The sequence below is a fragment of the Ruditapes philippinarum genome, unplaced genomic scaffold (assembly GCF_026571515.1).
Source record: "Ruditapes philippinarum isolate M1 unplaced genomic scaffold, ASM2657151v2 ctg1950_1_1_1_1, whole genome shotgun sequence".
Classification (NCBI taxonomy): domain Eukaryota; kingdom Metazoa; phylum Mollusca; class Bivalvia; order Venerida; family Veneridae; genus Ruditapes; species Ruditapes philippinarum.
This window is the reverse complement of record NW_026862975.1, coordinates 178,179-184,722: the sequence shown is the minus strand read 5'-3', so window position 1 is coordinate 184,722 and position 6,544 is coordinate 178,179.

The window sequence follows — 6,544 nt, the reverse complement described above, 5'->3', positions numbered from 1 at the left end:
CGTATTTTATATTTGTTATCGTCTTAACTGTACGTATTAGTCAAAAGAAGAAGATCAAATGTGCCAACTCTAAAACTTATTCTGAAAATAAAAGGTTATTGCGAACGTTGATTTGCTTTCACCAGTTATACTGTCGAGCAGTTTGTATATATGCTGTATTTTTACCAAGGGATTTTATATCCATCCATGTAGACGACATGATCGTTGCAGGCGTGCAATATAGGTATCACATGTAACCATGGAAACACATATAATACTATTTCTCACACATGACTGCATATTTCCTGATAATCCTTCGTATCTTTAATAAGGGAATATCTGGAAATAAATGATCTCACGGAAGCATTTAAAACAGCAAAATTACATGAAAATTGCAGTCTCGCTTTGATTGAGTTTGTGTACATGTAATAATTTAGTCTATCTACAAGTAAATTTATTACAATTATAACAATATACATTTTATGTCTGTATACTGAATGTGCAAATAGCATACCAGTATAAGTTTTATGGTAAAATCAGAATTAGTTTCGAAAACATATTTAGTTATGTAGTGTTGTATTACCGCTAAACGTCCGTACCGCAAAACGTACGTATATGGACGTTTTGCGGCGTATATCGTCGTACATTTTGCGGAAAAAAGCCATGGTCCTGCTGCATAACGTCCATATGTTTAAGTTTATATAATTTTCGTTAATTTTGACTAGTTATTATCAGGTGTTATTGTGTGTTAATTTAAGCTCACCTGAGTTTAGCTTGTTACCACTCTAGCATCCACATACCCTAAGAAATATCTCCAGAGTTATCTGCCCTTGAATTACAATATCTGTTATATTTCACAGTGTTACCACTCCAACGCTTTCATTTCTTCTTCAATCTTGACAATTTTCATATTATGGGTCATACTTGGTCTTATTTCCTTTTAAAATCCTTATATATGACTTGGCGGCTATAAGCCCACAATCCGACAACAGCTTTCATGCACGCTCAAGTATGACAATGCGACTAAATACCACAACTCTACAAAAGCTCTCTTGCTCAAATACTAAACTACTAAAGCCCCTTCCCGACAATATCTCTGTCGCTCAAATATGACCTCGCAATGCAACAAAACAAAAGATCTCTCCCTCAAATATGACTAGATGGCTTAAAGCCCGTAACCCAACAATAGCTCTCTTTCTCAAATATGACTAGGCGACAAACAGTCCCCACACCCCCCCCCGCCCCCCATAAAAGCACTCTTGGTCAAAAACGATTAGGCGGCTTAAGAGACCCTTCATCGTAACAATAGCTCTCTCGCTCAAAAATGACTACCCGACTAAAAGCCCGCAACCCGACAAAAGATCTCTTGCATAAATATGACTAGGCGGCTAAAGCACATCCCCCCATCACAACAATAGCTCTCTCACTCAGATATGACAAGGCGGCTAAAATCTCCCTCCCTCGACAAATTAAGTTCTGTCTCTCTCTCAAATATGGCTAGGCAGCTAAAAGTCCCCATCCATCCCCCGTAAAAATGAACGGTAGAACAATACCTCCATAGTCAACAAGAACACAAAAAAATCATTCCCACTTCTTGATGCAATTATATGAAAAGCAATTGTCAAAAGCAAAGCTTAAGTTTAATATTTTTTGTCATTCACTCAGTCCAATCCCCGGTTCGTCCGTCCGTATAGACGTCCTTTTCTGTATGTCTATAATATTTCATTTATTTCAATTTCATCGTTTTTATATCTCTGCTGTTGCTGCTGCTTGGTTCCATTCCATAAAAAAATCTATTCGGAAAAAATCCTCGGCTTAAGCATATTTCTTTTTTTAAATAAAGAAAAGTCAGAATTATATAGGATCACAAAAATATTGCACTTTAATGTTTATTTCATCGTATGAACCAATAAAAGTAACGTTTATAATGAATATATTTCATACAGAAAATAACTATGGACGATATGAGACGCAAATACACACTCTCGCCGTAAAACGGACCAAGTACGATATGCACCGCATAACGTCCACATGTGTACGATATGCGACGCAAAAACGTCCACACGCGTACGTTTTGCGGTACGGACGTTTTGCGGTGTTACATAGCGTAATAAAGTCTATATTAATGTCATTGTTCTTTCAAAATAAAAAAACGATATTTCCAGAATATTTATAATGTACATGTATCAGCAGAAAATATTGACAATAGCTCACATGTCTTTGCAAAATATCCCTAATGCATAAATAAAAGCAGCATTTTAGTGATAACGTACTTTATGTGAAGTATGTCTGTATGTAAGGCCACAAGCAGTTTGTATTCTCTAGAACAGGATAATGTTTCTATAAAAATTGCCTTTCACGGGGACATTACTTCTGGCGTGTTTACTTCCGGGATTAATAAGACACATGATTATTAAAATAATTCTTAGAAATTGCTGTGTTCAAATAGATTTGGCTGAGCTGAACTTGGTTGGAGGTATTTATGCATTATACTAGTATATGAGGCACGGATAAATATTGCGTTGACAATAGCTTGCATTTTCCGTTACCGTTAATATACAGACACTATCCGAGCCTGCAACAACTTCAGTTTTGCCGTTTTGGGCGTTTTAAGGTTTTCTGTTGTTTGTATTTTTTTGTATTTTTAAGTCGTATCATTTGCTAAAATTAAAAGAAAAAAATATCTTCTGCTTCAGTTATTGTTTTATTTTAGAAAAAATAACTTCAAAAATGCTTTTATGAAAGAAATATGGAAGGTTGTCTTAAACGGCATGACGCATGAACGAAATCGATTCTAAACGGTTAAAGTGTTTACTTAAAACCATCCTTAAAACAGCAATATTTTTATGTTTACGTACATTTTCCCTATGCGTGAAATAACAGAGACGTTTTCGATTACAACCTTTCCGAGAATAGACCAAATGATTATGGATACATTAAAATTCATGTGTTTATTTATGTTATAAAATATTACATAAGGTACTCGTATATAAACCCTTTAACAACCACACTTAGATAACGAATTCTTCGTACAAAAGAACGGTGCAAAGATATTGTACTTCTATTATCAGTTTTTCTTGAATTAAAAGAAGTAAAATCATTGCCTGACTTTATCTTTATTTTATTTTGTTAAAGCTGTTCATATAAGATGTAGCAATAAATATATTATAATAAGCACATTTTCCATCAAAAATTTAAAAATATTATAAGGCTTAAAACATTGTTACATTATTTCGTAAATTCAAATATGAAGCAGATTGTTTCATCAAACAAAGTATCCGCATTTTAGTACTGTGAATAAATTTAACTTGCCTTTGGAAATGCATTTATATTAGCTGCTTCCACAATACTGGGATGAAATTTAATACTTCACGTGAACTTTAACTGCCCTGCATTTTATTACTACAGTCATAATGTACTAATAGACAGATTAAATCCAAGCTTCAGACACGCGACCGTGCCGGGACAAACCATTGTTTGTTAGGAAATGAAATATTTGTATTCGCGTGATGCATAAAATATATGAAGTACTGAGTTAAACTTAGATTTGTTTGCATCAAAACTGTTATTGTGCTACATTACAGATTGTTATAATGGAATATCATTATACCAGGTGAGATATTTTATATATTTAACATAAATACACAACATAAATTTGTTTTATTTCATCAATTTTTATTTCAGAACTTTCGTTTTAATATTTTGTTAGAAATATTAAATAAACAATGAGACTCAAATGTTCATATCATTTCCCCGCATGCGGAAATCAAAATATAGAGTTAACATTTTGAATTCAATAGGAAACTTTAAATAGTTATTAAAAAAATAAAATAAAATGAAAAAAGAAACATATAAAGGAAAAAAAACATTTACATAATTTGAACGTTTTGGCAACGAAATGTACTTTGATGTGTAACCGAGAGCATCTCATTAGATCAGCAAATCATTAAAATATCAATTTACATGTTGCTATAATTGTTTCATTTTTTTAACAATGTTTAGATTATTCATATTTACATATATTAAGCAATTTTGGAAGGAGATAGATGTCGTCTTCTCTCATACCTTATTCAATTTATGTGTGCAATATAGTTAGTGATAGTATCTATTTGTGAAAAATGAACAATCAGTAGATAGAGGTTATTGAATGAGTGTAAGTTCAATACTGAATTTATTGCACGAGTTGAATAAAATTATATTATGCGAGCCTCTGGCGAGTATAATATTATTTTATTCAACGAGTGCAATAAATTCAGTAATGAGCTTACACGAATTTAATATTCTATTTATTACATACCCAAAATAAAGACCGTTTAAAGTGAAATAAGAGTCATTTTTCAATGACGCGCCTATAGTATAACGCTAAAATTTAGAGCGTCTTTACACTATGTTTGTATAACGCTAATGACGTCACGTCAAAATATATGCACGGCCGTGCAATACCATATTTACGGAGTCAGAAAATCGGCACGGGTGTGTGATAATACTTACATTGTAACGAAATAAAATTCTCAGCTTATACTTATTCTTGGTTACCGCATGCGACAATGTTCAAATGTCCATAACGGCTAGAGTCTATTCGAAATTACATAAAGCGTCAAGATACCAATGCTAATCTTGGTTTTTGCCCTATACAAATTAAGTAGAGACACCTCCAATTTTTTATGTGTGTCTGAATGGATTGATATTGTTGAATTATATAGAGTTGTTCAAATAAACTACCTGTACATGTCTCGGATTGTTAAACCTATCCCCTGTATTGTTTAAAATGGTAAATTTACATTTTCTGAGAGTCAGGGTGAATCTCGAGATTTACATGACAAATACCATGGCGTACATTGTTTAACCAGTCCTGTCTTCATGTAAAACCATTTTCCATTTCGCATAACTACTGCAGTGTAGCAAACGGTAATCATTGGCGACAAAGCCGATAAATTGTGTGCCTTATGGTTTTAAGTAATGTTAAAGTAATTCAGTGTTGTATATGGAAAACAGTTTACCACTATGTGTACTTTTTGCTACTTTTATGACAAATCAAATGTTTTATCATTATACTTTTTCACGTTAACTTTGTAACGTCACTTAACATTTGATAATCGTGACGTTATACAGTTGCATATACACGGCTGCTTTAAATGTATAAATAATGTTTTTCTCTGAAGAAAAGAAGTCTGCTGTAACAAAAATCCGTTATAAAGATTTTCACGGTAATATGACCGTATGTAAACGGTTTTTTGCAACATAACCCGATTTGCTTTGTACAAACAAGCGTTTATATAGGGTCATATAGCCGTTCAAAAAATTCTAAATAACTAATATTATAAAATATAAAACAAGTTTGTGTTTCCTTCAGGAGACATAGTATTTATTTCTGATGTTAAATATGCCTGGTGATATAGCAATATACATAAAGCCCCGCAATATTGATTACGGTATAATTAAACGAACATTATTCTAAAGAGAAAGCATTTCACGATCATAATAAATAAAATTGTTTCAATATTGTTTTAATCTACCATATGTACAAGCCATATGTTTATGGTTATTAAAATGTGTAGTGTATTTTAGTATATTTCGGTATATAAATAAAAAAATACTGAAAAGTATGACCATACTGTTTTACACAGCAATGCTATTCTTTCTTTGTATTTTTTTTCACTTATTAGAGTAATTTTAATCAAAATGCATGTACTATATTATATAACAGATTAAATCTTATTAAACTCTTTTTGTGATGTTGTTAGATTAACAGTTTACCTAGTAGCGTATTTAAGCATTTTTAGGCGTGAAATGTAGCATTAATTTAAAACACATTTTGAATGAGAATCTAATTTGCTTTTGTACTTTAGGTTAGAACACAATCATGTTTGTAGCATTTTAAGGTAGTCTTTTATAAAGTTTGCTTATTAAATTGATTGGCCCCCACTAAAGCTTAAAATAGGAAAATTTCTTGAACATCATCTTCTACTGAAATAATTGATGGATGATCACCAAACTTTGTCTGTAGCATTCTTACTAATCTTAGGTAGTTTTTTTTATCAAGTTTGCTCATATTAATTTGATTGATCCCGTTAAAGCTAAAGCATAAATGCCCCAGGTCATGGCATTTCTTCAAATTATTGTTAAAAGATATTCTGTGCTCAAATTTACTATATACTATTAGAAAATATCGACAATAGATAATTTCCAACACTGAAAAACAGTTGTTTCTGGTGAGCGACTAAGGGCCATAATGGCCCTCTTGTATAACATATATTGTTCAGTTCTTATATTCTAATATATGATCAAATATAAGGCTTCTGTAATTCGGTTGTATCGGGGCTGCATTCTGTAAATTAATACATAAATAAATTCAATATAAGAAGGAACAAAGCTAGGTAAATATTATTGTAACCAGATATTTCTTGCAATAATCAGAAAGTTGAGTTATCAATTAAAAATAACAATCCTAACATTCAATCAGCACGGGAAACCACTGATTGTTTTATCGGATTTTGCCATATAATCTTATTACAAAACTTTCTTGTTAACACTCTAGTGGCTACTGTTATAATCAAAATATTCT